The sequence below is a fragment of the Salmo salar genome, chromosome ssa23, assembly GCF_905237065.1.
Source record: "Salmo salar chromosome ssa23, Ssal_v3.1, whole genome shotgun sequence".
In the NCBI taxonomy this organism is placed as follows: Eukaryota; Metazoa; Chordata; class Actinopteri; order Salmoniformes; family Salmonidae; genus Salmo; species Salmo salar.
In genome coordinates this window covers 20,496,075-20,513,414 of record NC_059464.1, presented here as the reverse complement: position 1 = coordinate 20,513,414, position 17,340 = coordinate 20,496,075, and positions in this window count along the sequence as shown.

Below are 17,340 nucleotides of genomic sequence, written 5' to 3'. Positions count from 1 at the left end.
CCTTCCTATTTGTCATTTGTTTTTGCAGAAGGAAGAGACAACGAGAAAGAAAAACATCCTGAGGTTATCCAAATAAAGATCCCTGTTCTGCACCCCTCTCTGCCCCAGACCCCTCTCCCTACCCCTGTTTTCAATCTCAAACAGTTAATTACATCATTAGACATTTTGTGAATTGAGAGTGCCTGGTCATTCAGTCTTATCAGCCGCAGCAGATTTCACCCCCCCCCCCACCCCTCCGTAGGCCCAGGAGACACACAATAACAGTGAGACAACCCATCCTGTCCGCCTCAATGCATAATGGTTAATTGTGCAGTGAAATCTTGTTTTGAATTCAGTATAATTGCTTTGACATTACTTAATCTATTTGGGCAGGATGTCAACCATGATAACCTGGTCTTTAATCCATTTAATATTAATGAAGCTAACAAGAAATATAATGATCATAATCATATCAATTTAGCAACCTGTATAGCAGTCTATCTAATTCCAAGACACGATTATTCTTTGCCTTATATTTGAATGTTTGGAGTCTTCCTAAAAATCATGACCACCTTGTTCATTATCTGTCTTCTCTCAACCATGAATTTCCCATGATTGCCCTTTCAGAAACATGGTTTACTGAAGCGACAACAATGCATTATGATATGTCTCCTTATAATACTGTTCCCCAACGTAGAACATCAAGAGTGTGGGGAGGTTTGTCCATTTTTGTTCATAAATGTCCAAATTTCTTTGTAAGAGAGGACCTTGCGCTTACATCTGATAACATTGATGTTGAATCGCTTTTCCTGGAAATTCCCTCCTTGAAAAATGTTTGTGGTAAAAAAAAATGGTAATTGGATTTGTCTATCGGCCACCCGATACTGCCATTGGTAGTTTTATTGACGTCCTTGCATCAACCTTGGATTTGATTAATAATTAAGATAAAAGAGGTATTCTATTGGGTGACTACGGCATGAATTTATTTAAAAGTGAGAACCACTCACTAACATCTGACTTTTTTGAATATTTTACAAACCTACACGAGACACCAGATCATCTGCCACCCTTATTGATCATTTGTTTACTAATTCTTTGAATAATGTGGCTATAACACGTATATTTTATACTGACGTTTCTGACCACTTTCCAATATTCCACTTCTCGTTGGCAGCTGGAAATGAACAGGTGGGAATGGATGGTAGCATTAAATGTAGAATATTTAACAAAAGCAATTGTGAAAGCTTTATGATGTTGATTGATGATATTTCATGGGAAAATGTTTAGAATCATCCTTCAATTCTGTATTTTACCACTTTCCCTTAGACTTAGTAAGAGAGCAACAAATGGGTTTTGGAAACCTTGGTTTACAACCGGTCTTAGAAAAGTTGTACAAAAGGTTTCTCACGAATCTCAATTTAATGATGGAAATAAGACCTATAGTGATCCTCGTTATATCATGTGAATTTAATAACATTTTTGTGAATGTGGGTTCCTCTCTGTCAAAGACAGTTAGAAAAAATGTACGTTTTCTGAATGGTTCCAGATAAACAAATTATCTTTCAATAAACAAAAATCCAACTTCATTGCATTCACTGGTAAGAATAAGAAATATAGTAAAAAAAATTGGGGAAAAGAGACAGAATCTCAATTGGTGGGAATGAACTACACCAGGTTGCGTACATTGGATTCCTACACTCTGAAAAATAGGTGTCACGTCCTGACCCGGTAAAGAGGTAATTTGCCATAGTAAAATGGTCAGGGTGTGGCAGGGGGTTGTTTTGTGTGGGTTTTGGGGTTTTCTGTTTCTATGTGGGAGTGTTCTAGTTTTCTATTTCTATGTATTGTTTTTCCATGTTTGGCCGGGTATGGTTTCCAATCAGAGGCAGGTGTCTTTCGTTGTCTCTGATTGGAAGCCATACTTAGGCAGCCTGTTTTCCTTTGGAGTTTGTGGGTAGTTGTTTCCGTTTAGTCTTGTGGACCTGACGGGACTGTTATCGGTCGTTTGTTGTTTTTATTGATTAAAGTAAAAAGAATGAGCACTTTACACGCTGCGCCTTGGTCTCCTTTCAACGACCCCTGTGACAATAGGCTGTCTCCATAGAAGAACCCATTGAATAACTATTTTTGGTTCCAGGTTGGGTTCTACATGAAACCCAAAAGGGTTCTATCCGGAACCAAAAAGGTTTTTCCTATGGGGACAGCTGAAGAACCCTTTTGGAACACTTTTTTCTAAGATTGTAGGTGTTCTAGTTGATGAAAAGTTGTCCTGGAAAGATCATCTCTTTGTCTGCAGTAAAATAGTGAAGTCCGTTGCTATAATCAGAAAGATTAGTGGTTTGGTTCATCAGGCTTGCTTCCTTTTACATTTTAAGTCATTTAGCAGACACTCTTATCCAGAGGTGAATACATTTCATAAATTTCATATATTTTTCCGTACTGGTCCCCCAACCCTGGTGTTGCAAACACCATGCTCTACCAACTGAGCCACACGTGACAGGGCTTCCTGACATTATACTACAGGTTACACGTGGCCAGTACATATGCTTCCCACCTACACAAATTACTAATCTCATAGAAGACATTTTCAAGACTAGCCACAAATTTTAGCTACTTGGCTCCATGTTCCCCTCTGTTTAAGAAAAACTGAACAAAAATATAGAAGTAACATGAAACAATTTCTAAGATTTTTCCGAGTTACAGTTCATATAAGGAAATCAGTCAATTGACATAAATTAATTAGGCCCTAATCTATGGGATTCACATGACTGAGATTACAGATATGCATCTGTTAGTCAGAGATACCTTAAATAAAGGTAGGGGCATGTGACCACCATTTGCCTCATGCAGCGCGACACATCTCCTTCGCATAGAGTTGATCAGGCTGTTGATTGTGGAATGTTGTCCCACTCCTCTTCAATGGCTGTGCAAAGTTGCTGGATATTGGCGGGAACTGGAACACGCTGTCATACACATCGATCCAGAGCATCCCAAACATGCTCAATGGGTGACATGTCTGGCGAGTATGCAGGCCATGGAAGAACTGAGACATTTTCAGCTTCCAGGAATTGTGTACAGATCTTTGCTGCATGGGGCCGTTCATTATCATGCTGAAACATGAGGTGATGGCAGTGGATGAATGGCACGACAATGGGCCTCAGGATCTCGTCACGGTATCTCGTTGCATTCAAATTGCCATTGATAAGATGCAATTGTGTTCGTTGTCAGTAGCTTATGCCTGCCAATACCATAACCCCACCGCCACCATGGGGCACTCTGTTCACAACGTTGACATCAGCAAACCGCTCGCCCACAACGACGCCATACATGCTGTCTGGAAACTATCAAATTACAGTACTTTTTGTTTTTAGTTCAGTGCTTGTCCAGTTTTGTTTTGGTCGGTTTGTTTTTATTAGTCTCTAGTTTTCTGGATGAGCTCTAAAACAAAGAGCCTCTAGTGTTTCTGGATTAATTCTAAAACAAAGAGCCTCTATGGTTTCCAGGATTACTTCTAAAACAAAGAGCCTCTATGGTTTCCAGGATTCATTCTAAAACAAAGAGCCTCTATGGTTTCCAGGATTACTTCTAAAACAAAGAGCCTCTATGGTTTCCAGGATTACTTCTAAAACAAAGAGCCTCTATGGTTTCCAGGATTACTTCTAAAACAAAGAGCCTCTATGGTTTCCAGGATTCATTCTAAAACAAAGAGCCTCTATGGTTTCCAGGATTCATTCTAAAACAAAGAGCCTCTATGGTTTCCAGGATTCATTCTAAAACAAAGAGCCTCTATGGTTTCCAGGATTACTTCTAAAACAAAGAGCCTCTATGGTTTCCTGGATTACTTCTAAAACAAAGAGCCTCTATGGTTTCCTGGATTACTTCTAAAACAAAGAGCCTCTATGGTTTCCAGGATTCATTCTAAAACAAAGAGCCTCTATGGTTTCCAGGATTCATTCTAAAACAAAGAGCCTCTATGGTTTCCAGGATTCATTCTAAAACAAAGAGCCTCTATGGTTTCCAGGATTACTTCTAAAACAAAGAGCCTCTATGGTTTCCTGGATTACTTCTAAAACAAAGAGCCTCTATGGTTTCCTGGATTACTTCTAAAACAAAGAGCCTCTAGTGTTTCCTGGATTAGTTCTAAAACAAAGAGCCTCTATGGTTTCCTGGATTAGTTCTAAAACAGCTTTTTATCATCTGGTCAACAGATTCATTCTTAGTACAGTAACTGGCCTTAACGCAACACAGGTACCCAACAGCCAATAGCTTATTTCCCTCAATCAACCAATCCGTACTGGCTTGACATCAGTTGTCGAGGACAAATTCCAACAGAACAAAGTGTATAAATCAATATCAAATATTTCAATGCCCAAGGTTCATGAAACATGGGACCAACACTTTACATGTTGTGTTTATATTTTTGTTCAGTGTACAAATACACATACCTCCCAGACAGCCTACCAAAACCCTTCAATGGATTCTTCCAGGTTGATTCCCAAATCCAACAATATACAACACAAGACACTGCAATAACCTTCATCCTCTCCACTGCCACACCTCACATAGTCAATTCTCTATCAGATACAGAGGTTTCATACTCTCAAATTTCTATCTTCACAATGCCAAAACTTCATCATCCCTCAATAACTTGAAGCGTACACCGGGGATCAGCCTGATGACTCAAACTACCCAGTAGCCTAACTCTCACACCCTTTTGGGTTTCCAACCTCAGCTGCACAGTATTTTTTACAATTTTTTTTATCTGTACTGTTTTGTCTTTACTTGTTTTCTTTTGTGCGAATAAATGAAACCATAAAAATAAAACATTTCCTGATAACAGCTGGCGATAGCTGTCTTTGGTCCAGAATGCAGGTTGACTGGACAGTCATAGAGAGCCTCACGTGGGTGTTTGTGTTCACACTATCGTTGTGCTGTTTAACAGGGCTAATTGGGGTACCTGATAGGACACGCTGTGGGGGAATAGAATTTACATGCCAAGTACCCAAAATCATTCAAAGAAAGGGCCACTGTACATTAAGAATGAACAGGCAAAATTTGAGAGGCTCTTGGCTACGTAGATTTTTTTTGTGCATAGTTTGATCAACAAGAACTTTGTATCACCATTATCCATAAATGATTGCTAAAGTAAACTCAATATCAGAATCAACATAATCACATAGGAACAATTTCTTATCATCCATCTTTATTGGTATTTTTCAAACTCATTTCACTGCTGCTTGTGGATAGGCTCACATATTAAGTTATGGTTTCCTTGTGGTCTTTTTCTCTGCAATATAATCACATTGCTTCTAAATGATGTGAAATGTATCTCTTTTCCATATTTCCTGAATGGCTCCTTGATGTAATAAGGATCTTGTTCTTCTTGATGTCCCGGTCATCTTTTGCTTTTCATTGGATCAAATCTATATTTCAGTATAGTAATATCTGTGAACTAATGATCCATCTGAATTATCAAATCTTATACCAGCGAGGGAAAACATGTGGGTCAAAATCTGCATCAATTTATTAAACCAAACTATTTCCTTAGGAGAACAGTATAGTGGCACCAGCACCATCTTCTATTCCTTATATGGGGATATAGGACACCTTGATAGGACGTCCTATTATAATACACACTCCATTGTTATGTCGCCTTGACTATTTTAAACAAATAACCAAACTGATTATCTGTAAGGGACTCGTGATTGGCTGGTGTTTTTATTAAAGGTGCAGTGCAGGGTAAATTAAACCCATTTGTCCCATCGTTAGTGAATGGAGTGAATTGGAATACCACTATCTTGCTTTTGGAGACACAATACAGTAAACCATTTAAATATTGATGTTTTAAATGACAGCAGAAGAACAACAAACCAACAGAATGTGACACCTGCCGATGACTTTATCTCCACATACATTTTAACTGAGATTGATCAGTTGACATTATCAGGGTCTGACCTCCTAGCTAAACCTGCAGGTTCTTCCAGACACATTTCTTCCTGTGAGTGTGAGGTTATACTGTAGATACGGATCAGTCAGTGTGGGGCGTGCGTGGTGGCAGTATCACACCTGAGGATTGATGTGTAATGTCTCTTTAACACAGCTGACTGATTAGGAGCTGACACTGATAGATGGATGGGTGGCACCGCTGCTCTCAACATCCTGGCCAACCACAGCCGCACATAGAGATGATGGATAAACGAGGACATTATAATCTGGCATCAAAGATGACACAGCACTTTCATCACCTTTGACCCCCTTGGTCATCTGCTCAGACACAATAGGATGGATTGTGATAGCTCCTGTTGAAATAGGTTAAGCATCTGAAGGTTAAGTTAATTGTTAGAACCGATTGTAACCATTGTGGTTCTAACGATGGATTTAGCCTTAAGATGCTTTTGGGAAACTGGGCTCTGGTCTGTAACAGAGTGAGCGAGTGAGGAGGAGCAACACGGGCCTTCAAAGAAGCGGTGGTCATGACTCATGAACCAAGGTCTATGATGCCCCCTAAGGGTACATTTCAGTACTTATCATACTCTGCTGTTGTAGAAGGTCTTGAGAAAGAGATAACAACTGTGTCTCTTAACCTGACAAGCAAAGATGAGAGATGAATTAGTAATTACATGAACTGCAGTTATCTACATACAGCAACGTCTCTTCAAACTGACAGCCCCCAGAATCAAACCAAAATCCAACAAATTCCTCTGAAATATCATGACCAGTCACCCTGCATGCAGACGTTATTTACGAATAAGTGTGTTTGAAGAAATGACTGGGTTATATCTAGCACTAGACAAACCTGCATCCGGACACACGACACAAGCACACACACACACATACACACACATTGTTTAGTAATAGACAGTTTGGCTGAGGGAGGGAGGAGCAGGTAAGAGAAAGATTGACAGGCTGATAACAGTGGGGGTGGAGGTATGCGGACAGAGCTGTGTGTCTGTTTCCCAGGGGCAGCAGGAGAACTACCCATCACACCCTGCTGCCAAGGCCCAGACACCTACCCACCCCACCCTACCCCAGCTGACACACTCCCACCTCAGGCCTCTGATAGCACCTGTGAATAATGAATTATGCTCCAACAGTTTGTTCCATAATAAGCACAGTTATGAGTTATGATGATGCTCTGCTGTTCTGAGCATACATGCTTTCGTTTCCACAATGACGATGGAAAGAATCTGCCGTTATGATATTGTTTTTCAGTATGCGTGACTAAATAATACAATATTGCAGCAAGATTCCAACTAAATGTTGTCCATAGTTATCAGCTCGAGGCTGTTTGCTGTTGACATATCTCAGGGATTCTTTTTTTTTACTAACGATGAGATCTGTGAATATTTCAGTAAATATTTCAGAGCAACTTCTTTAATGTGCTAATACAATATGCACAGTTAAATGTGGATTCTGATCATGATGTGCTCTTTTGAATACGATAATAATGATTGAAATGTTTGACAAACACAGCATAATACTTTTAGCTATCATTTTAAACAGAATATGTTTCGAATGCTGCAATTGAAAGATAAGTCAACCTCTCCCTCCCCCATATGCAGACACACACACATTATTCCTTTATAAGACACAGACTCTTCCCACTCCTAAAGTAGTTGCTTTTCCCATGCTGATTTCTTTCCAGATTGACAGAGAATCCCAGAGTCAATCTTGACTACAGAGGAGTGAGGGACAGGTCTTTATAAACCAGCCTTTAGAGGCGTGTGGCAATTGATGAGCGTATCTGATAAAGGAAGGACATCAATTATAAAGCTGTCAGATCCCAGTCAGATTCCAGTCAGAAAGACAAGCCTATTTCTCTGCTCACTGTGTGTGTTATTTGTAATGTAGGGACTGGGCACAGACGTCAGTTCAACGTCTAGTTTTGATTTACATTTGGTTCAGCTGTCAACCAATGTGAATTCAATGTAAAATCAACAAAAAAATGTCACCATTTCATTGTGATGACTTTTTGCAACTCATCACATTGAATTTGTTTGTTGAAATGATGTGGAAACAACATTATTTCAACCAGTTTTTGGCCTGGTTACTCAGACTCCAGAATGAGTCAGTTTTGTATACCTACAGATGTAGATTTTGATCCCCCTGTTTAACTTGTAATGAGGTTAAAAAGGCTTCTAAAGTTTGTAATTTACACAGTGAAATTTCAGACTTGATTTTCCCTTATGAAAAATGTATTAACCGCTACAAAAATGTCCATCAATTACACTGACTATAAAAAACATTAGGAACACCTTCCTAATATTAAGTTCCACCCCCTTTTGCCCTCAGAACAGCCTCGATTCTTCAGGGCATGGATTCTACAAGGTGTCGAAAGCATTCCACAGAGATGCTGGCCCATGTTGACTCCAATGCATCCCACAGTTGTGTCAAGCTGGCTGGATGTCCTTTAGGTGGTGGACAATACTTGATAAACACGGGCACTGTTGAGCGTGAATAACCCAGCTTAAATCTTTTGTCTTGCCAATTCACCCTCTGAATGACACACATACACAATCCATGTCTCAATTGTTTCAAGGCTTAAAAATCCTTATTTAACCTGTCTTCTCCCTTCATCTACACTGATTGGAGTGGATTTAACAGGTGACATCAATTAAGGGATCAACTCTTTCACCTGGATTCACCTGGTCAGTCTATGTCATGGGAAGAGTTCCTCATGCTTTGTACACTTAGTGTATAATCCACATAATAATTCACATTTCCTGTTGCTGCAGGATTATTTTCCTGCCGTAGGAGGCTGGCTCAAATTAAGATCCTACATCTCTATAGGCCTACCCTTAAAACATCTATTGGCGATACATTTAAGAGAGAGACAAATCGTTGAAATCAATTCCTCAGATAAAACAACGAAAACATTGTCTACTGTCTATTGTTAGACCAGTGTGTATGGATGTTATGCGGTGAAAATGAACTCCAAACTCACATACCAGAGGGCGCTATAGCATTGTCTTAATATCGCATTGTCCTTTTACACAGTGCACGGTCTGTAACACACCAAGAGAGAGCTCATGAAAGGCGAAATACTAAGATACACTCAAGTTTTTCCAATACTCAGTGGTATCGGTGCTGCCCAGACATTCACACCATAATGTAGGTTATAGTATACCCTCTAACGAAACAACCTTATGGCTGAGTGTGTTTGTGCTGTGGGTGGGGGCGCATCTTATACCCTACTGCCCATAAGTCTCATGTCCAGTCAAGTCAGTCGTATGTGTGTGTGTGTTTGTATGTGTGCATGCGCGCATGAGTGTGTGTATGTGTGTTGTGTCAGGGTCTAGGCCTGTGTCTGTGTATATACCAAGGTATTTCCTGGTGGTACAGAACTATGCCCAGGGCCCATTTGTCCATTCCAGAGGAAATGACACTGAGTTCCTGAAACAGAGAAGGATGGGCTGTTCTACCCTTTAATGTTCTGTTTTTATATGAGTGTCTGTGTCTCTACTCTCTTCACCAACAAACACATTTGTATCCACACATTTGCAGCCTTTCTTTTAACATTTTGTTTTATTTTACCAAACACATAGACATTACCGGAATTTGGACCTAATCACAGACACACACACACACACACACACACACACACACACACACACACACACACACACACACACACACACACACACACACACACACACACACACACACACACACACACACACACACACACACACACACACACAAACAGATACGCATGCATGCACAGACACACAGACAAGCACACATGCATGTGCACTAACATGTTCCCCACAGGACCGAACAGTGTAAGACATGTAGATGCTGTATCTACATCATTCAAACAGCATAGGGTCCCGTAGCTGTGCTATCATTTGAGTACAGACAAGGCACATAAGACAGAGGCATCTACAGTCAGTGAGTGGAACTTCAAACAATTTCCTGAAACCCATTAGAACTACCAGATGCTGCAGAACCACGGCTCAGAGTTCCGCTCGAACGGACAGTTGAGAGTTTTGGTGTTCTATATTTACTCCTCTATATTTATTGTAGAAGTGGGAAAAAAATTTCAGCTTTACTTCCTGGTACAGTGGGGGTCAGAGATAAAAATACATTCATTCAACAGAACCCAGTAAAGATGCCAACTCCAAACCAATACCTTGACACAAAACAGTTACAAACTGTCAGTGTCACCCAGGATAAGGCTCAAAAGTAGTTTTACAAGTACTGTATCTGCATGGATGTTGTTTTGTTTTTTACATTGCCCTCAACTTTCAGAGTCATGCCAGCAGTGTACCCCCAGCTTAAAAACACCCATTATGTCACCAAGTTCACACTGGCCTTGTCTGGGCTATTCTGGGCATCTGTTGAAGGCTGGATATACATAAGAAAATACCCAAGGGTGGTGGACGTATTGTTTCCACAGAGATCTCATACACACAAACACACACACGAACAGGGGAACTCAGACCTTGGTTATACCCACGTAAATGGAATTGACTTAATTCCCTTTTTATGCCCTTTTCTCTCTACAGGGATTCTGACCTTTAATTTAAGCATGGGGAAACGCATGCGCCAGCCAGGTATTCATTTGGGGTGGAGATCACACAAATGGAGGTGTGGCAGAGGTGTGTCTACAGATATACCGTATTCTGACCTTGACTTAATTCCCTCATAATTCCATCACCTTTACACGTGAAGAAACCATGAGTAAGGAAGAGCAACCTGTCAGTTCCACGTGTCTTCCAGACTGTCTTTTTCCCAATAGAAATAACACCGATCTCCATGCACTGTAATTAATAAATGAATTAGAGCTATTGATAAGACTCAGGTAAATGGGTAATCCATTTGTGTAAGGGGATTGTAAATATAAATGACAATTGTTTTAGACCTATTTGACCTTATAATGTGATACCAGTCATATTTTAGCAAATTGAAAAGCATATCAACATGACAGATATTTCGGTCTCTTTTCCACAGTGAAGTGTAAATGGCTGTCATTATTTTAATTGTAGGCCTAACTTTGGAGACTCAAACCGAGGATGTAGCCTATGGAAACTTGCACTGACAGTAGCACCGATCCTACTGAGTGGAATTATGCGCTCTAGAATGTTTTACTTACAGTGCATTTGGAAAGTATTCAGCTCACGACTTTTTCCACATTCTGTTACGTTACAGCCTTATTCTAAAATTGATAAAACAAAAAATGTTCCTCATCAGTCTACACACAATACCCCATAATGACAAAGCGAAAAGAGGTTTTAGAAATGTTAGCAAATATATTAAATCTTATAAACAGAAATACCTTATTTACATAACTATTTAGACCCTTTACTATGAGATTCGAAATTGAGCTCAGGTGCATCCTGTTTCCATTGATCATCCTTGAGATGTTTCTACAACTTGATTGGAGTCCACCTGTGCTAAATTAAATTGATTGGACATGATTTAGAAAGGCACCCACCTGTCTATATAAGGTCCCAAAGTTGACAGGGCATGTCAGAGAAAAAAACAAGCCATGAGGTTGAAGGAATTGTCCATAGAGCTCCGAGAGAAGATTGTGTCAAGGCACAGATCTGAGGAAGGGTAAGGAAAACATTTCTGCAGCATTGAAGGTCCCCAAGAACACAGCGGCCTACATCATTCTTAAATGGAAGAAGTTTGGAACCACCAAGACTCTTCCTAGTGCTAGCTGCCCTGCCAAACTGAGCTCCAGAGTTCCTCTGTGGAGATGAAAGAACCTTCCAGAAGGATAACCATCTCTGCAGCACTCCACCAATCAGGCCTTTGTGGTAGAGTGGCAGACGGAAGCCACTTCTCAGTAAAAGGTACGACAGCCCGCTTGGAGTTTGCCAAAAGGCACCTAAAGGACTCTCAGACCATGAGAAATAAGATCCTCTGGTCTGATGAAACCAAGATTGAACTTGTTGGCCTGATTGCCAAGCGTCACATCTGGAGGAAACCTGGCACCATCACTACAGTGAAGCATGGTGGTGGCAGCATCATGTTGTGGAGATGTTTTTCAGCGGCAGGGACTGGGAGACCAGTCAGGATCAAGGGAAAGATGAATGGAGCAAAGTACAGAAAGATCCTTGATGAAAACCTGCTCCAGAGTGCTCAGGACCTCAGACTGGGGCGAAGGTTCCCCTTCCAACAGGACAACGACCCTAAGCACACAGCTAATACAACGCAGGTGTGGCTTCGCAATAAGTCTCTGAATGTCCTTGAGTGGCCCAACCAGAGCCCGGACTTGAACCCAATCGATCATCTCTGGAGAGACCTGAAAATAGCTGTGCAGCGACGCTCCCCATCCAACCTGACAGAGCTTGAGAGAATCTGCAGAGAAGAATGGGAGAAACTCCCCAGGAGACACTGTGGCCCCGTTGACAATACACCCGGACAGGGCCAACCAGGCAGGATATAACCCCACCCACTTTGCCAAAGCACAGTCCCCACACCAAAAGAAGGATATCTTCAACCACCAACTTACTACCCTGAGACAAGGATGAGTTTAGCCCACGAAGATATCCCCCACGGCACGAACCCGAGGGGAGCGCCAACCCGGACAGGAAGATCATGTCAGTGACTCAACCCACTCAAATGATACACCCCTCCTAGGGATGGCATGGAAGAGCACCAGTAAGCCAGTGACTCAGCCCCAGTAATAGGGTTAGAGGCAGAGAATCCCAGTGGAGAGGTGGGAACCGGCCAGGCAGAGACAGCAAGGGCGGTTTTTTGCTCCAGTGCCTTTCCATTCACCTTCACACCCCTGGGCCAAACTACACTCAATGATAGGACCTACTGAAGAGATGAGTCTTCAATAAAGACTTAAAGGTCGAGACCGAGTCTGTGTCTCTCACATGGATAGGCAGACCATTCCATAAAAATGTAGCTCTATAGGAGAAAGCCCTGCCTCCAGCTGTTTGCTTAGAAATTCTAGGGACAATAAGGAGGCCTGCGTCCTGTGACCGTAGTGTATGTGTAGGTATGTACGGCAGGATCAAATTGGAAAGATGGGTAGGAGCAAACCCATGTAACGCTTTGTAGGTTAGCAGTAAAATCTTGATATCAGCCCTAGCCTAAACAGGAAGCCAGTGTAGAGAGGTTAGCACTGGAGTAATATGATCAAATGTTTTGGTCAAGATTCTAGCAGCCGTGTTTAGCACTAACTTAAGTTTATTTAGTGATTTATCTGGGTAGCCGGAAAGTAGAGCATTGCCGTAGTCTAATGTAGAAGTGACAAAAGCATGGATACATTTTTCTGCATTATTTTTGGACATAAAGTTTACTGATTTTTGCTATGTTACATAGTTGAAAAAAAGCTGTCCTTGAAACAGTCTTAAAACCTCTTGGGGCTAGGGGGCAGTATTTTCCCGGCCGGATGAAAAACGTACCCAATTTAAACAGGTTACTACTCTGGCCTAGAACATAGAATATGCATATTATTAGTAGACTTGGATAGAAAACAATCTGAAGTTTCTAAAACTGTTTGAATGGTGTCTGTGAGTATAACAGAACTCATATGGTAGGCAAAAATCTGATAAAAATGTTATCAGGAAGTGGGAGAAATTAGAAATGTAGTTTTTCTTTTGAATCCCTTGAAAAACTACAGTGACATAGGATTTACGTTGCACCTCCTAAGGCTTCCAATGGCTGTCAACAATCTTTAGGAACTGATTTCATCCGTCACCTGTTACCGGGCAGAAAATTGTGGCTCAGTCAATCAGTGGCCAGTCTGAGGACAGGTGTCGCGTGATGCGCGTGCACGCGAGTTTGCTGTTCGTTCTTTTTCTTCTGGGATGAATACCTATTGCCCGGTTGTAAAATTATCACAATTTTACGTTAAAAAATACCCTAAAGGATTGATTGTAAACATCGTTTGACATGTTTCTACAAACGGTAATGGAACTTTTGAACATTTCGTCTATGGATTTGCATCCACGCCTCATGGCATTTTAAAGTGTTCTGGATGGGTCAACAAAACGGACGTATTTGGACATAAATGATGGACTTTGCAGAACAAATGAACATTTCTTGTGGAAGTGGGAGCCCTTCCGAGTGCATTCTGCCGAAGATCAGCGAAGGTAAGAAAATATTTCGAACATATTTTTGAGATTTGTCGATGCCATGGTTGTAGGCTAACTGTATAGCTTAGCATTGAAGGCTAAGTTCTGTACTCAGATTATTGAACAATGTGTTTTTCCGTAAAGTTATTTCGAAATCTGACAAAGTGGTTGCATAAAGGAGTAGATTATCTCTAATTCTTTAAATAATTGTTATACATTTTGTCAACGTTTATGAGTTCTTCTGTAAATTAATGTGCCCATTCACCGTAAGTTATGGGGAGAAAACATTTTCTGAACGTCACGCGCCAATGTAAAAATGGTTTTTTTGGATATAAATATGAACTTGATCGAACAAAAAATGCATGTATTGTCTAACATGATGTCCTAGGAGTGTCATCTGATGAAAATTGTCAAAGGTTAGTGCTTAATTTTAGCTGTATATCTGGTTTTGTGACGGCTATCCGTGCTTGGAAATTATTATTATTTTTTTTGCTAAGGTGCTATCCTAAAATAATCTAATGTTTTGCTTTCACCGTAAAGCCTTTTTGAAATTGGACAATGTGGTTGGATTAACGAGAAGAATATCTTTAATGCCGTATAATACTTGAATTTTAATTTTGAGATTATTATTTTTTTTATTTCGCGCCGTGCTATCTCACTGGTTGTTGTCCAACCAATCCCGTTAACGGGATTTTATCTCGAAGGGGTCCTCAAGAGGTTAATTAATATGTTTGTCAAAAGATCGGAGAGATCAGGGTCCAGAGTAACGCAGAGGTCCTTCACAGTTTTGAGACGACTGTACAACCATCAAGATTAATTGTCAGATCCAACAGAAGATCTTTGTTTCTTGGGACCTAGAACTAGCATCTCTGTTTTGTCCGAGTTTAAAAGTAAAACATTTGCCACCATCCACTTCCTTATGTCTGAAACACAGGCTTCCATGGAGGGAAATTTGGGGGCTTCACCATGTTTCATTGAAATGTACAGCTGTGTATCATCCGCATACCAGTGAAAGTTAACCATTATGTTTCCGAATTACATCACCAAGAGGTCAAATATATAGTGAAAACAATAGTGGTCCTAAAACGGAACCCTGAAGAACACTGAAATTAACAGTTGTCAGAGGACAAACCATCCACAGAGACAAACTGATATCTTTCCCGACAGATAAGATCTAAACCAGGCCAGAACTTGTCCGTGTAGACCAATTTGTGGTGAATGTGGTGATCGATGGTATCAAAAGCAGTAATAAGGCTGTAACATAACAAAATGTGGAAAAAGTGAAGGGGTCAGAATACTTTCCAAATGCACTGTATATGCCCAGACTTTTCCATTTTTTTTTTTACCATTTTACTGTCAGTAATATCCATATACTAAATAACTGTCATTTTAGTGCAGTGACTGTTAGTTTCCTTCAATTTGTAGCCTTCATTTTTCATCATTCCTTTACATTGTTAGTTTACCTTTCTTTCCTCTGTCATGTCCATGTGGTTGTTTCTGAGGGCCGGTAGTCAATTTAAACCTTTATTGATCTAGGCAAGTCAGTTAAGAGAAAATTCTTATTTACAATGACGGCCTACACCGTCCAAACCCGGACGACGCTAGGCCAATTGTGCGCCACACTATAGGACTATAGGCCGGTTGTAATTCAGGCTGGATGTCATTGTTCCTGATGGTCAACTGAGGGTACTGCTGTGTGCTGCAATAGTGGATCATAATAGGCTAATGTATTACAAGTTGTGCAATAATTTGGGACATGTAGCCTATCTGAATCATTATGGAATGCAGACCATACATAGCAGTTTAAACATGAAGACTGACCCACGGGTCATTGTCATCACAGTTCTGTGATTAGTGAGGATTATTATTGTTCAACAACTATTTCTTACCTTCCAATATTTTATGGATTAGACAATTGAATTATTATTTTCTATGGTATTTGTTGTTTTGTTCATTCAGTTTATTTGTATGTATTGCACAGTTTCACAGTTTAATAAAGAAAATGTGGAACGATACACACGCTGCGCTTTGGTCCGCTCCTTCATCCTACGACAACCGTGACAGAATCTCCCACCACCAAAGGACCAAGCAGCGTGGTAAACAGGAATGGACATGGGAGGAAATCCTGGATGGGGCAGGACCCTGGACAAGGCCCGGGGAGTATCACCATCCTAAGGAGGAGATTGAAGCAGCGAGAACAGAACGGCGATATTACGAGGCGTTATACCATCAAGGCAAGCAGGTGGAGACAGCAAGAGAGGAACGGCGACAATACGAGGAAATAGCATGGCAACGACGGAAGCCCGAGAGGCAGCTCCCCCCCAAGAATTGGGCACACGGGGAGTTTGGTGGAGTCAGGTTTGGGCCCTGAGAACTCCTCGTGCTTACCGTGGAGAGCTGAGGGGTGAACCAGAGCCAGTCAGGGAGACGAGTGAGGAACTCGACGCAAGATTCCGGAGAGAGGTGTTAGCATTGAGAGCGCTGCAGAGCGGGCGTGCTGAGGAGCGTGACACCAGTCCGGTGTCATATGCACCTGTTTCATGACATCGGGCCTTCAGTGCACCTCCCCAGTCTGGTACGTCCTGTGTCTCCTCCACGCACTCGCTTGAGGGAGCGTGTGACCTGTCAGGCACCATGTTTTGCGGTGATACGCACGGTGTCTCCAGTGCGCATTCACAGCCCAGTGCGTCCTGTGCCAGCGCCCCGCACTTGCCGGGCTAAAGTGAGCATCCAGCCAGGACGGATTTTGCCAGCCCTATGCTCCAGACCTCCAGTGCGCCTCCACAGCCCAGTACGCCCTGTGCCTGCGCCTCGTACTCACCCTGAAGTGCGTGTCACCAGTCTGGCTCCACCTGTGCCAGCCCCACGCATCAAGCCTCCAGGGTGCCTGCCCTGTCCGGGGTGTCCTGTTCCTGCTCCCCGCACTCGCCCTGAGGTGCGTGTTACCAGTCTGGCGCCACCTGTGCCAGCCCCACGCATCAGGCCTCCAGTGCGCATTCCCAGTCCAGAGCTTCCGGCGACAGTTCCCAGTCCGGAGCTCCGGCGACAGTTCCCAGTCCGGAGCTTCCGGCGACAGTTCCCAGTCCGGAGCCTCCTGAGACGGCCCACAGTCCGGAGCCTCCTGAGACGGCCCACAGTCCGGAGCCTCCTGAGACGGCCCACAGTCCGGAGCCTCCTGAGACGGCCCACAGTCCGGAGCCTCCTGAGACGTCCCACAGTCCGGAGCCTCCTGAGACGTCCCACAGTCCGGAGCCTCCTGAGACGTCCCACAGTCCGGAGCCTCCTGAGACGTCCCCCAGTCCGGAGCCTCCTGAGACGTCCC